We start from the raw sequence: 16212 nt of genomic DNA, 5'->3' as shown, positions 1-16212 counted from the left end.
AGCAATCAGACAACCAAAAGAAATAAAAGGCATATAAATAGGCAAAGAAGAAGTCAAACTGTCATTCTTTGCAGATGATATGATAGTTTATTCTTTAGGAAAACCCAAAGAATCCATCCCCAAACTGCTAGAACTCATACAGGAATTCAGTACAATCAATACACAGAAATCAGTTGCATTGCTACCAACACCAAGACACAAGAAAGAGAAATTAAGGAGTCAATCACATTTACAGTTGCACCCAAAACCATAAGATACCTAGGAATAAATCTAACCAAAGCGGCGAAGAATCTGTACTCAGAAAACTATTGAATACTAATGAAAGAAATCAAGTAAGACACAAACAAATGGGAAAACATTCCATGCTCACGGATTGGAAGAACAAATACTGTGAAAATGTCTATGCTACCTAAAGCAATCTACACATTTAATGCAATCCCTATCAAAATACCATCAACTTTTTTTTAAGGAAATGGAACAAATAATCCTAAAATTTATATGGAACCAGAAAAGACCCTGAATACCCAGAGGAATACCCAAGTTGGTGGCATCACAATTCCAGACTTCAAGTGCTATTACAAAGCTGTAATCACCAAAACAGTATGGTACTGACACAAAAACAGACATAGAGTTCAATAGACAGAATGGAGAACCCAGAAATAGACCCTCCACTCTATGGTCAACTAATCTTTGACAAAGCAGGAAAGAATGTCCATGAAAAAAAGACAGTCTCTTCAACAAATGGTGATGGGAAAATTGGACAGCCACATGCAAAAGAATGAAACTGGACCATTTCCTTACACCACACACAAAAACAGACTCAAAATGCATGAAAGACCTCAATGGGAGACAGGAATCCATCAAAATCCTTGAAGCAACCAGGCAGCAACCCTTCGACATCAGGCGCAGCATTTTCTTCCTAGAAACATCGCCAAAGGCAAGGGAAGCAAGGGCAAAAAATGAACTATTGGGACGTCATCAAGATCAAAAGCTTTTGCACAGCAAAGGGAACTGTCAACAAAACCAAAAGTCAACCAACAGAATGGGAGAAAATATTCACAAATGACACATCAGATAAAGGGCTAATATCCAAAATCTATAAAGAACTTATCACTCTTTCTGCCATTTTTCCTTGCCGCCATAATGGTGTGCATGAAGGTCCTGGCAGATGCTCTCTACAACATTAACAATGATGAAGAGAGAGGCAAATGCATCTATTTAGGCCGTGCTCCAAAGTCATCATCCAGTTTCTCACTATGATGATGAAGCACGGTTACATTGGCAAATTTGAATCACTGATGATCACAGAACAGGGAAAATTATTGTGAACCTCACAGGCAGGTTGAACAAGTGTGGAGTGATCAGCTCCAGATTTGATGTACAACTGGAAGATCTAGAAAAATGGCAGAATAACCTGCTCCCATCCCACCAGTTTGGTTTCATTGTACTGACAACCTCAACTGGCATCATAGACCATGAAGAAGCAAGATGAAAACACACAGGAGGGAAAATCCTGGGATTCTTTTTCCAGGGATGTAATACATACAGACAAATAAAATGCCTCAATGGGAAAAAAAAAAAGATAAAAAAAGAACTTATCAAACTCAAAGAACAAAGAATCCAATCAAGAAATGGGCAGAAACAAACACCTAAAGAACAAAGAATCCAATCAAGAAATGGGCAGAAGACATGAACAGACATCTCTGCAAAGAAGACATTCATGGCCAATAGACACATGAAAAAGTACTCAATATCACTCAGCATCAGGGAAATACAAATCAAAACCACAATGATATACCAGCCAGAATGGCTAAACTTAACAAGTCAGGAAACAGCAGATGTTGGTGAGGATGTGGAAAAAGGGGAACCCTCCTACACTGTTGGTGGGAATGCAAGCTGGTGCAGCCACTCTGGAAAACAGCATGGAGGTTCCTCAAAAAGTTGAAAATCAGCAACCCTGCGTACGATCCAGCAATCACACTACTAGGTATTTACCCTAAAGATACAAATATAGTGATCCGAAGGGGCATGTGAACCCAAATGTTTATAGCAGCAATGTCTACAATAGCCAAACTATGGAAAGAACCTAGATGTCCATCCACAGATGAATGGATAAAGAAGATGTAATACACACACACACACACACACACACACACACACACACACAGGAATACTATGCAGCCATCAAAAGAAATGAAATCTTGTAATTTGCAATGACATGGATGGAACTAGAGGGTAATATGCTAAAAGAAATAAGTCAATCAGACAGAGACAATTATCATATGATCTCTCTGATATGAGGAATTTAAGAAGCAGGGTGGGGAGTGTTGGAGGTAGGGAGGAAAAAAATGAAACAAGATGGGATTGGGAGGGAGACTCTAAATCTCATGAAACAAACTGAGGTTTGCTGGGGGGTAGGGGGTAGGGATAAGGTGGTTGGGCTTTCGACACTGGGGAGAGTTTGTGCTATGGTGAGTGCTGTGAAATGTTTAAGCCTGATGATTCACAGACCTGTACCCCTGGGGCAAATAATACATTATATGTTAATTTAAAAAAAAGGTCTCAAGGGGTGCCTGGATGGCTCAGTGGGTTAAAGCCTCTGCCTTTGACTCAGGTCATGATCTCAGGGTCCTGGGATCAAGCCCCACATCGGGCTTTCTGCTCAGCAGGGAGCCTGCTTCCTCCTCTCTCTCTGCCTGCCTCTCTGCCTACTTGTGATCTCTGTCTGTCAAATAAATAAATAAAATCTTAAAAAAAAAAAAAAAGTCTCAAGCAGCTAGGTTAAGGTATTGATCCCAGGCCATCTTTGTACCAGTGGTCACCAAAAGCATCATGTGGATAAGGGTTCTGCTCCTCACTCCCAGATCAGTAAGAGAGAAGCATAATCAATTAGCAATAGTCAATCTCAACACAGGAGCTTAGCACCAATACTACATGCCCTGAACAAGCCTTCTCTGGACTGCAGAAGTGAAAACAGGCTTTGGAGTTGGGGACGCCTGTGTTACTGTGTTACTGACCCTGGAGCCGTAAGCAACATTCAACTCCAAAATGGATAGGGTCTCTGTGAGAACTGAGCTATTTAATACAAGTAAGCACTCAGAAGAGAGCCTGACACACACAGAGTAAGCATGGGATCGTGCAACCTTAATGGAGACAATATCACCAACAGGGCAAAAATGGTTCTTAGAGGCAAAGAAAAAAAACTTACAATTTTTATGGATAAGGATTTATATCATTTATGTCATTGTTTCTCAGAAATCCCCACCCTCTTCCCAGGCTGTCAGGGCTGTGACCCAGTGTAACTGTTGGAGGCTGGGGAAATGCTTCCTGCCTCCCTCAGCTGGGAGCACCTTTATGCGCTGCCTGCCTTCACCCCCATCCTTGTTTTGCATATCATTAAAGCCAAATTATTTGGATGTCTGAGCTGAGAGCATTTCACTTTTTTCCTCTTTGAAATCTATTTTGAAACTGATGGGTGTGTAAAAAACACAGGCAATGTAAATTAGCCTCAAAATGGCTGATTTTTCAGTAATTCTGAAAAAAAAGAAAAGAAAAGAAAGAAAGAAAGTAGTGCCCTCAGAAGGTGTCATCTATCTGCATACAATTTGGGTTAGAAAAAGAAAATCCTTATCAGTACTTTATTATACAGCTCTCAAGCCAACACCAGGAAACAGTGTAATTTGAGACAATGAATATCATCAATGCCATGAATTCAATGTAATTACGTTTCATTGAGAAAAGGAAAAATGTCTCTCCTGACATACTTGTGCGCGTCTGAGTGAGGAGAGAGGGAAGGAGGAGGGGCAAGAGCACTGTACCATCTGGACTGTCAGCATAAAGATGAAAAATAGAACAGCCACTCGCCCCGTCATTGGGAATTCAGTCACACATTCCTGAAACACAAAATACGAACACCATTAAGCTAAGGTCAAAAGAAATCAGCTCGAAGCTAGTTTTCTCTACAGTCCAGCCACCCCTTAGTGGACACCTCCCTTGTAGGCTCTCTCTCCCTGACGAAGCTTCAGCACTTTTAACAGAAGCGGTGAAGACTCAGCCCAAAAGGGGCAGAGTCGGGGCTTGAACCTATGTCCCCTGAGTTTCATATTAAAACCCTTTGGCTTCCAACAGACTGAAGCAGGCTCCAGCCGAAAAAGGAAAGTATTGGTGCACCAAGCTAAGAGGGCTTCAGGCATGGCTGGATTTAGGGGTTAAAACAACGTGATCAGGGCTCTCTCCTCCCGGCAGCTCTACCAAAGAGCTTGGTGCTCAAGCCTTGGTGCTCAAGTTTTGGGGGCAGGGAGATGAATGCTGATTGGCTGGGCCTGGGTCATGTGCCCACCCCCAACTCTGTGGGGAAAGAGAGTGAAACCTCTCTAGAACCGAGAACCGGATGGGGTGAAGATCAAGGTGCTCTCCCAGAACAAGGATTAAAGGACAAAATAGAGTCTTCCGTATCATCCGAGAAAGAAGCGTAGCCTCCCCTGACCCCTCCTCCACCCAGCACACTAGTCTTTCTCCCTGCTCTGTCCTCATGCTCTCACCATCTCTGAAATGATAGCATAAATTGATTGATTTCTGGAAAAGTACAATGCTATCACCACACCGCAGTACCCAGAAGAGTACCCAGCATGTGAGAGCTGCTGCGTATTTGCTCAATAAAACGAATGAATGAATCAGAAACACCAAACCTGCCTCTCAACTAGAAATAACATGGTTTAGGCAGTAAGGCCTGTTGGAGGGGGAGGAAATGATCAGCAGTCTTAGTAGACCTTTCATACATGCTCAGCACCTGCCGACTGGAGAAAGTAGAGAACAGCCCCCCCCCCCCCGCCCCCCACCATCTCCCACCTCTACCAGCCCAGCAATGGCAGGAAGTAGATAGATTCCAGAATCTGTTCCACCTGCTTGGAAGGAAGACCAGCCGGCTGTCTTGGAAGGTCCCCCGCCCTTCAGAATCCACAATCCTTGTTAAAGCCAATTGCCAAATTCCACCACCCCACCCCACCCCCACCCCACCCGGCCCGGGATTCCCGTTCTCTAAGGCTCTGAGCCCCTGAGTTTGCATTTCTGACAAGTCCCCAGGTGCTGCTGCTGCCGCTGCTGTTTCAGGAACCACATTGTGAGAAGGAGCTTTCCCACCAAAACTGCGTTTTTCTAGCTGTCTGTTTTCCTGACGGAGCTTGGGGGCAGCTATTGGGTGGCAGGAGTCCTTAAAAGGGCACAGCAGGAAGCAGCCTAGGTGAGCTGCATTTGCAAATTTTATTAAACCCATCCCAGAGGTATGCCTTGAAATGAAGGCTGTGGTTCCCTTTCCCCCAGCAAACTCCTGAGGCCCGAGGAGGAGAGCCAGTGAGGGAACTCCCAGTCAGAGTCCAAAGGCCTGAGAGTCAGGAGTCCAGATGACTGAGGGCAGGACATGGACGTTGTGGCTCAGCAGAGAGCAGCTCTGCCCTTCCTCTGCCTTTCTGTTCTGTTCGGAGGGTCAGTCTCAGACTGGATGTCTGCCCACATGGGGAGGACAATCTTGTTTGCTCAGCCACCTCCAGGGTGGGAGGGGACAGTGAGAGCCAGTGGCCAGCCACGCCTCCATGAAGAGATGGCCACACAGACCCAGCCTGGCCCGCCATCTTAGACTGAGCAGGGCATTCTCATTTAAATGTTAGAACGACTGCCCCAAGTCTGCAGGGTTGTAGCAGAAAGCAGTTAAGTCACTAACGAATATTCTGCCAATCCTCTCAGAAACCAGGGCTCACAACCATAGAGGCAGCCCAGCTGAGGGTGAGGAAGGAAGAAAGAGAAGGATACCCCCCCCAACCCTTGTGAAATGGGTATAATTAGCCCCATTTTACTGTTTACCCTGATGAGTAAACAGATTCTGAGGGACGCCTGGGTGGCTCAGTCGGTTAAGGGGCTGCCTTCGGCTCAGGTCATGATCCCTGGGTCCTGGGACTGAGCCCCACATCCGCTCCTTGCTCAGCAGGGAGCCTGCTTCTCCCTCTGCCTCTGCCTGCCACTCTGTTTGCTTGTGCTCACTCTCTCTCTCTGACAAATAAATACATAAAATCTAAAAAAAAGAAAGAAAGAAAGAAAAACAGAAACAAAAACAAAACTGAGATTCTGAGAGGTAATAACTCACCCAGCCAATAAGTAGCAGAGTCTAGAGTTAAACCTATAATGTCGACTTGATATACTGCCTTCTGTCTGCCAAATCAGACAACAGAATCTGAAGGCAGGACAGTAACTGGAAGGGAAGGCTCAGCAGGACCCAGAAGTGTCTAACATCCAGAGTATAAGTTCAAGGGAGAGAAACCATGAAGAAGGAAAGCCTAAGGAAGCCGTCATCTGGGAAACTCCTCGTTGTGCCATGCCCTGTGGGTGCCGAGGGTCACCCTCCTAAGTTGTATCTAGAACTGTGCACCTACCCAAATTCATAGCAAGCCAAAAGCAACTTAACAAATGAAAATTAAACCATCCACCCAACGCTGAGGAAACCTGGTGCACTTCCCGTAGACGAGGTCTACATTTCCCCTTTTCTTACGCACCCTTGTTCTGAAATATCACCATCTAAACAGGGCACGTTGCGGTATTTACCAAGTCTCCCTCTTGGAAACCGAGAACCCCAAGACACATGGCATTGTGAGTCTTCACTGAATAATGCGTATGAAAGAATCTGCTCTCTCTGGAGGAAGACCCCATGGAGACACCCGATGTCATCATTGTCATCGTCACTATTACTCATCTTTCAATTAGCAGCACACACCAAGAGTTCGATACAAGAGTCCAAAAGACCATGAAATTACATTTTTGCATGCTGAGTTTAAAACATGCCAACACTGTTTTTTTCTGTACCACGGGTTGTTAAAACTGTATTTTTTTTTTTTTTAAACCGGCACCGTTAGAAAAAGTGAAGCAAGAGTGGCCTCTTGTGGAAGTGATGACACCTACAACAAGTTATCAAGCTGGGGTGGCACAGGATCTTTTGAAGCCCGCTGGAGGGAAGTGGCCTGTGTTCAGAGTGAGTGGTTTTGGAAAGTGCATGCCTAAAATCTGAAGCCATACTGAGCAGCCTTTCCTCCAGACTATGAAAAGTTGCATCCCTCCTCTCCATCACCAGCCTGTCTACTCCACGCTTCGCAATCACCAGGCAAGTTTATAGCAGGTGTTCAAGAAATATGAGCTGAGAGATCTGAGATCCAGTGTTTGAACAGTTTTACCAGCACTGTGGGGGTGTGGACCACTGTTTTCTTCAAATATCATTTTCAGGGGCACCTGGGTGGCTCAGTTGGTTAAGTGTCTGCCTCTGACTCAGGTACTGATGCCTGAGTCCTGGGGCTCTCTGCTCAGCAGGTAGCCTGCTTCTCTTTCTCCCTCGGCCTCTCCCTCTGCTTGTGCTCTCACTCTTGCTGTCTCTCTCTCTCTCCCAAATAAATAAATAAAATCTTTTCTTAAAAAATCACTTTCAGTGAGGGTTGGGGGTGGTACGTGCATGCAACTTAAAGACCTTCCCTCTTAGACTCCTATTCAAAAATGGTCACCAACCCACTGACATGCCCTCATCTAGATTGGTGTCCATGGAAGGAAAAGAAAGACTAAGGGTAGCATAGGTGGAACCGAACTAAAAGGGTTGAGGGTGTCCAAAATCCTTCGTAGATTTATCCGCTAGACAATGCACGTGATCTTATTTTTCCTATTTTGCCCAACATTTTGCCAGTTTTCACACTATACCAGAACAAACTGAATTAGGACTTTTCACAATTTGGGAGACCAGTTTCACCTCCAATGTTAAAATTCATGTATTATGAAATTTGACAGACACACTGAAGAGCATCTAAATCATGGAGACTACATAATGAATAAACATAAAATAGCCAGACAGCTAACAATGAACCCAAGAGAGAAATGGACACCACCAGCAGCCCTATGTGCCTCAGCACCATGGTATCCTCATCACACTCCAGGCATAGCCCCTCTGCTAACTTCTGCGATAATCATGTCCTTCGTTTTCTTTATAACTTTCCACACATATTTACACACCTAAGCAATAAATTCAGTTTTGGTTGCTTTTGACCTGTGTGTAAATGGACGATTTGTCCCTTGCCTCTCTGCTCTATAATAGACCACTCTACAAATCACTACTTTTGATGGACATTTGGGTAGCGTCTCAGTTTTTTGCTTTGACAAACCATGCTGCTACAAACTGTCTCAATAAGTGTCAACAGGTTCTCACATGCAAGAAACCCTCTAGACTATGTGCTGGCTAACATTTCCTGTTTGTCAAACAGTGAATGTTTGGGGTTTTGCAACCCAGATGGTCTCTCACAATTATTCAACTTTGTCATTGTAGAGGAAAAGCAAATGTGACCATGTGGAAACAAATGAACATGAATGTACTCCAATAAAACTTTATTTAACAATGCAAAACCAAACAAAAACAGGTGGCAGATCCAATTTGGACAGTGGTCCAATAGTATGCTGACTCATGTTAAAGATGACTTCTTTAAGCATGAACTTGCCAGAGCCACCCCATCACACAAGTCCATGGCAACCCCACGTCGATGTGGTACACAGCCTGGCACCACCAGAAGTTGGGCTACGGGGCAACTTTACCGGGTAACACCAAGCTCCTCTCCTGAGTGGACGCACAAGTTTGCATTCCACGAACAGTGTGGCAGTGTCCCCATCACTAAGATCCTTACCAGTACCTGGTATCGTTAATTTCTGCCAAACCTTTGGGTATGCAAGAATTTTGCATTGTAGTTCACTGAAACATAGCTGAGTCTTGAGTTCATATATCTTTTTTTTTTAATTAACCTGTAATGTATTATTTGTTTCAGGGGTACAGGTCGATGATGTATCAGTCTTACGTAGTTCACAGCGCTCACCATAGCACATACCTTCCCCAGGGTCCATCACACACCACCTCATCCCTCCCACCCCCTCCACTCCAGCAACCTTCAGTTTGTTTCCTGAGATTGAGAGTCTCTTATGGTTGTCTTCTTCTCTGGTTTCTTCTTGTTTTATTTTTTCCTCCTCTTCCCCTATGATCCTCTGTCTTATTTCTCAAATTCCTCATATCAGTGAGATCATATGATAATTGTCTTTCTCTGATTGACTTATTCCGCTTATCATAATACCTCTAGTTCCATCCAGGTCTCTGCAAATGGCAAGATTGTGTTTCTTTTTTGATGGCCATATAATATTCCATTGTAGATAATACCACATCTTCCTTATCCATTCATCTTTGATGGACATCTAGGTTCTTTTCATAGTTTGGGTACTGAGGACAACACTGCTATAAACATTGGGATCACTATATGTATCTTTGGCATAAATACCAGTTGTGCGATTGCTGGATTATAAGGTAGCTCTATTTTCAATTGTTTGAGGAACCTCCATACTGTTTTCCAGGGTGGCTTCATCAGCTTTCATTCCCACCAATAGTGTAGGAGGGACCCCTTTCTCTGCACCCTTGCCAACACCTGTCGTTTCCTGACTTGTTAAGCTTAGCCATTCTGCCTGGTGTGAGGTGGTATCTCACTGTGGTTTTTATTTGTATTTCCCTGATGCCAAGTGATGTGGAGCATTTTTTCCTGTGTCTGTTGGCCATCTGGACATCTTCTTTGCAGAAATGTCTGTTCGTGTCTTCTGCCCATTTCTTGGTTAGATTATTTGTTCTTTGGGTGTTGAGTTTGTATAGATTTTGGATACTAGCCCTTTATCTGATATGTCATTTGTGAATATTTTCTCCCATTCTGTCAGTCGTCTTTTGGTTTTGTTGACAGTTTCCTTTGCTGTGCAAAAGCTTTTGATCTTGATGAAGTCCAATAGTTCATTTTTGCCCTTGCTTCCCTTGCCTTTGGCAATATTTCTAGGAAGAAAATGCTGTGTCTGAAGTTGAAGAGGATGCTGCCTGTGTTCTCTTAAAGGATTTTGATGGATTCCTGTGTCCCATTGAGGTTTTTCATCCATTTTGAGTCTATTTCTGTGTGTGGTGTAAGGAAATGGTCCAGTTTCATTCTTCTGCGTGTGGCTGTCCAATTTTCCCACCACCATTTGTTGAAGAGACTGTCTTTTTTCCATGAATATTCTTTCCTGCTTTGTCAAACATTAGTTGACCATAGAGTTGAGGGCCCATTTCTGGGCTCTCTATTATGTCCATTGATCAATATGTCTGTTTTTGAGCCAGTACCATACTGTCTTGATGATCGCAGCTTTGTAATAGAGCTTGAAGTCTGGAATTGTGATGCCACCAACTTGGCTTTCTTTTCAACAGTCCTCTGGCTATTCAGGGTCTTTTCTGGTTCCATATAAATTTTAGGATTATTTGTTCCATTTCCTTAAAAAAAAGTTGATGGTATTTTGATAGGGATTGCATTAAATGCGTAGATTGCACTAGGTATCATAGACATTTTCACAATATTTGTTCTTTCAGTCCATGAGCATGGAATGTTTTTCCATTTCTTTTTGTATTTCTCAATTTCTTTCATGAGTACTTTATAGTTTTCTGAGTACAGATTCTTTGCCGCTTTGGTTAGGTTTACTCCTAGGTATTTTATGGTTTGGAGTGCAATTGTAAATGGGATTGACTCCTTAAGTTCTCTTTCTTCTGTCTTCTTGTTGGTGTTTAGAAATGCAACTGATTTCTGTGCATTGATTTTATATCCTGACACTTTACTGAATTCCTGTAAGAGTTCTAACAGTTTTGGAGTGGAGTCTTTTGGACTTTCCACATAAAGTATCAGATCATCTGCAAAGAATGAAATTTGACTTCTTTGCCTATTTGGATGCCTTTTCTTTTGGTTGTCTGATTGCTGAGGCTAGGACTTCTAGTACTATGTTGAATAGCAGTGGTGATAATGGACAGCCCTGCCGTGTTCCTGACCTTAGAGGGAAAGCTGTGTTTTTCCCCACTGTGAATGGTATTTGCTGTGGGTTTTTCATAGATGACTTTTGTGATACTGAGGGGTATGTACCCTCTATCCCTACACTGTGAAGAGTTTTGATCAAGAAAGGATGCTGTACTTAGTCAAACACTTTTTCTGCATCTATTGAGAGTATCATATGGTTCTTGTTTTCTTTTATTAATGTATTGTATCACATTGATTGTTTTGCAGATGTCGAACCAAACTTGCAGCCCAGGAATAAATCCCACTTGGTCGTGCTGAATAATCCTTTTAGTGTACTGTTGGATCCTATTGGCTACTGTTTTGGTGAGAATATTTGCATCTATGTTAATCAAGGATATTGGTCTGTAATTCTCCGTTTTGATGGGGTCTTTGTCTGGTTTTGGGATCAAGGTAATGCTGGCCTCATAAAATGAGTTTGAAGTTTTCCTTCCATTTCTATTATTTGGAACAGTTTTTAAACAAACATTCTTTAAATGTTTGGTAAAATTCTTCTGGAAGCTTTTGTTCCCTGAATGCTTTCCATACAGCTTTGGAGAACGAGAATGGAAATGGCAGCCTCCCAATTTCTGGCAGAGGAGCCAAGCACTTGGGTCCCCAGTCCTCAGTGCACACTCAGAGAAAAGCAGTTAATCCCTCCTGTCTCCCTGGTCCCTGGCCGCACTATAGGCTCACCCAGCCTGTGACCAAGTGTTTCTGTCTCTGGTGCACGGGCACATTTGGAGTCTCTAAACCCAGCAGATTCCTGTGGTGTACTCCCGCACCACTCCTCCCAGGGAGTAAGGTGAGTCTCATAGGATCTGCTGCTTGGTGGGTCCCTGCTCCCAGAGCAGTGGCCTGACTGTACCATGAATCACAGTTTATGGCAACCCTGAGCTGAGAGCCCCCTCCTTGTCTTCGTCTTTGCTTCCCTGCTCTGATACCTGGGAGGTCTGCTACACTCAGGCACCTTTTTGTGACCCCGAGGGTCCTGAGACCACACTGTCCCTACAAGGGCTCCACCCCCGACTTAGCCACTGGGACGACGTGTCTCAGTGGAGCAGACTTCTAAAAGTTCTGATTTTGTGCTCTGCTTTTCTATCACTTGCCGAGAGCCAGCTGCCGGAGGTCGCCTCCCGCCATGGTCTGTCTTCCCAAACACCACCTCAGAATCACTTCTGAGGTTGCTTTTTTGTTCCTAGAATTGCTGCTTTTCTTTTCTTCCATCTCCTGTCGAGTTGGTAGGCGTTCAGAACGGTTTGGTAACTAGCTGAATTCCTGGGACCAGACAAAATTTAGGTCTCCTACATTTCCACCATCTTGCTTTCCCCTCTTCCTGAGTTCACTTATTTCTGACTTAATTACTGCTTTCTTATAAATTGAAGAGAAGACATTTCTCCTTGAGCACCTAAGTGGCAGAAGCACTGGGTTTGTACCTCCCTCTTGCCCCTTCCCCCACATCCATGCTGATCCATTGCTGAGGCAAGTGTTTGGGTCATTCAAATCATGCCTTTGAACTTGAGAATATCCTCCTACTAAGAGAAGACAGGCAACAAAGACTGGTGGTTGAGGTTGAGGCCATTTTTTGTGGAAGACCGCAGACCATATTAAAACCTGAAAAATAAAAACCCTACTAGTAAAGGAAACAGAGTGAATGGCTATCTCAGTGAGTTTCTTGGGGACATTTTGTTCTTGTAAAGCAGAGCTGGGTGGTAGAGGTGGGGGAGTTCAGAGTACCCCACTCTCTCCCATATTTAACCGGAGGTACAAGCTTGCAGTGTTGTTTTTCCATCTGTTTTAAAAATTCAGCCATTACATAATGGTTTATTTGAAGAATTTTATAAGCTCTTTAAAAAGGCTACAAACCACTGTTCAATGCTAATCAACTTACAGAGAGCCAAAACGAAAACTGCCCCACATGGTGCCTATAAGATACGGATATGATTAATCTGCTGCAGCCAGATGTTCAAATCCTGGGTTCCGATTCTGACTCTACCAGTTACTGGCTGGGTGACGCTTGGCTGATGCTACGCTTCTCTGAATCTGTTTCCTTGTGTGGTGTGCAAAATGGAAGTAATGACTAAAACTCCCACCTCAGCTTAGTCCAAGTGTTAGACATGAAATTTAAGAATTGAATGCTAGCTATGGTGATCTTAGTTTTTAAAAAAGGTAATGAAGAATGTAGTGGAATGTCTCTTCTCCAACTCTCCACAAACTCTTCAGGCTCAGAACCATTTGTCTTCTACTGAAGAAGAGGTTTGGCTAGACAATGAGAGGCCAAGAACCCAACTACTTTCTTTCTTTGCTCTAACTGCCAGGAAGCTGAGGTTCTATAAGCAGAGGGTTAAGTGTTTATGTCAGGGAAGGGGCACACAAATGTGAGGCACAAAATATATACAGATTCATATAAGTATAAATATAGAGACTAATCAAAGCATATATAAGTAAAAAGTGTAGGAAAAGAGGTACCTCAGGTAATTTTTATGAAATTATTATATCATTATTATAATTTTTATGGGATGTGTGTTGTTGTGGTATTTGTCAGCTTTTTAATATTTGTGATTTGTTGTGATTTTTTTCTCATCCTATATACATATTTACTTTAGCATTTCTAATTTTGTGCTCATAATTTTGTATCATTTTTCATGAAAGACATACCTCCAAAACCCAGATCGCCCCCTACAAAACATGGAAAAGTTAAGAGTGTCCTTTATTCTGGAAGATGCTCCAAGGGGAAAGCTTTAAGCAGGATTATCAAACTGTGGTCCCCAGATTGGCAGCAACCAGGCTTGTTGATTTTTGATGGCAAAATAGTATTCATATATATATATATGCATATATATGTATATGAAATAAAATACACACACATATACACACGCACACACATATATTACATCTTCTTTATCCATTCATCTGTCGATGGACATCTGGGCTTTTTCCACAGTTTGGCAATTGTGGACATTGCTGCTATAAACATTGGGGTGCACATGTCCCTTCAGATGACTACATTTGTATCTTTAGGGTAAATACCCAGTAGCGCAATTGCTAGGTCAGAAGGTAGCTCTATTTTCAACTTTTGAAATAGAGCTACCACACTCTTTTCCAGGGTGGCTGCACCAGCTTGCATTCCCACCAACAGTGTGAGAGGGATCCCCTTTCTCCACATCCTCGCCAACATCTTGCCATTTGCAACAACACAGATGGAACTAGAGGGTATTATGCTAAGCAAAATTAGTCAATCAGAGAAAGACAATTATCATATGATCTCACTGATACGAGGAATTTGAGAAAGAATAGAGGATCATAGGGGAAGGGAAGGAAATAAAATAAAAATAAAACAAGACAAAATCAGAGAGGGAGTCAAACCATAAGAGACCCTTAATCACAGGAACAAACGGAGAGTTGCTGCAGGGGAGGAGGGTAACTGGGTGGTGGGCATTAAGGAGGCACATGAGGTAATGAGCACTGGCTGTTATAGAAGACTGATGAGTCACTGAGCACCAACTCTGAAATTAATAATACACTAAATGTTAATTGAATTTAAGTTTTTAAAAAAACATGCTCTAAAAGAGTCAGGCTCACCCAGACACTGGTTAGCAATGCAGATTCTCAGGCCCTGCCCCAGACCTACTAAGTCAGAAGCTCTACGGTAGAGCCCAAGGAATTTGCGTTTCTACAAACACTCCACGTGCCTCCAAGGAACTTCAGAGTCTGACAAACATTGTCTTTAAAGGAAATGCCAAATCCTCACCATGCACAGCATAAAAGTACACATACGTACTTTCACTGAAAATGGCTCTGCTTGAGGCTTGACCTGTGACCTGCGGGTTCTCAGCCACCGCGATCCCTCTCCAATGTGAGGGGAGGGCCTATGTCTCACGCACCCAGAAGCTCACTGCTCTGTGTGCACAGCCCTGGAGTGTAGAAACTTCTGGAGCACCGAAGGTTCTGCAGGAACTACTTCTCAGGAAACAAACTGCCTCTTCCCTTCCCGGCTTGTTGGCAATAGTGCCCGGATCAGGAACTCACGTGCCTCCTTCTGTTCTGTAGCAAACACAGCAAAACTTTGTACAGCCTCACTCCATGCTGGGATGCAGAAGGCAGAGGGCTCTCGTGTTAATGACCACATTTACTAGGACTGAAAAATGAAATCAGGCTTTTCCCATCAGCAATAAGCCTGCAAGGGCCAAAGAGCTTAAAAACAAGGACCAGCTTACCTATTAGGTTACGTGGTAGTTATCTCCCAATTGTGTTAACACTACGGCTCCGGGGTCTTGCTGAAAATATATTTAAGGGAGGTGACAATGTCTGGACAGGATGCTCTAGGACGCTCACCATGGCTGACCGAGGACACTGGTGCTCCCCCTCTCAAGGCTCTTCAGCTGACCCTGTGGCATAGGGACCCTGCCTGACCTTGTCAGGAGGGTTACAAACCCGTAAGGCTTCATCAACACAACCACCAAGAACCCTTACAAAGGGCAGTGTGCTTTTTCCTTTTTTTAAAAGTAGGCTCCACACCCAGTGCAGAGCCCAATATGGGACTTGAACTCACACCCGGAGATTAAGACCTAAGCTGAGATCAAGGGTTAGACCCTTCACCCCAGCACCTCAGGCCAGTGTGCTTTACAACCAGCAGGGTACTTCCCATCGCAGGGTTCCCTCCCTCTCCTTGCTGCAATTCAGTTTTTTAAAAGCCCTGTTAGAATTGCCTGTAACACAAAGGTGGGACACCAAGGTGTCACAGGGGCAGAATCAGCCATCTTCTTCCACATCCCGTCACGACTCAGGTAGCGGTAGGGATGGAAGCCATCGCACTTGAAACCCTCCTGGCTCATGCCTCCCCCAGACCAGTGCATCCCATGCTGACCCCATGCACTATTACCCCCACTTAGCCTGCAAGAGGTCAGGAGAAATGAACCGCCTTGCTAAAATAATGCAGAATGGGTTCCAGAACCTAGAGAGACTCAGATGAATGGCAACAAGAACTGCAAATGAACAAGTCAGTGCCTGGGAGAACGGGGACTGCCGCAGGGAGGAGGGGAGGGACAAGATGAAAACCGCTGCTCTCAGCCACATGGCAAGGACAGTTCAACGGGAGCTACGACGGACAAAAATGGGGCAAGTATTACTCAGGGCTCAGCTGTAAAAAACAAAAACAAAAAAAACAAAACCACAAAATAAAGTTTTTATTTGTCTAGTTTTATAATTTCCTTTAAAGGGTTTCCCCCTTGTGTGTGTGTATACACACACACACACACACACACACACACACATACACACACATATATCTATATGTATATATAGATGAGTATATAAAGGAGAAACAAAA

At 43.7% G+C, this 16212-nt stretch overlaps 1 pseudogene; it reads left to right on the top strand.

Moving 5' to 3' along the window:
• Positions 1-1137: 1137 nt before the first annotated feature.
• On the top strand, positions 1138-2872 carry LOC123387228 (annotated as a pseudogene).
• Positions 2873-16212: the final 13340 nt, after the last annotated feature.

Source organism: Mustela putorius, unplaced genomic scaffold (assembly GCF_011764305.1).
Source record: "Mustela putorius furo isolate JIRA1106 unplaced genomic scaffold, ASM1176430v1.1 tig00003850_pilon_pilon_pilon, whole genome shotgun sequence".
NCBI classification, from domain to species: Eukaryota; Metazoa; Chordata; class Mammalia; order Carnivora; family Mustelidae; genus Mustela; species Mustela putorius.
This window is presented reverse-complemented; position numbering and strand designations above follow the sequence as displayed.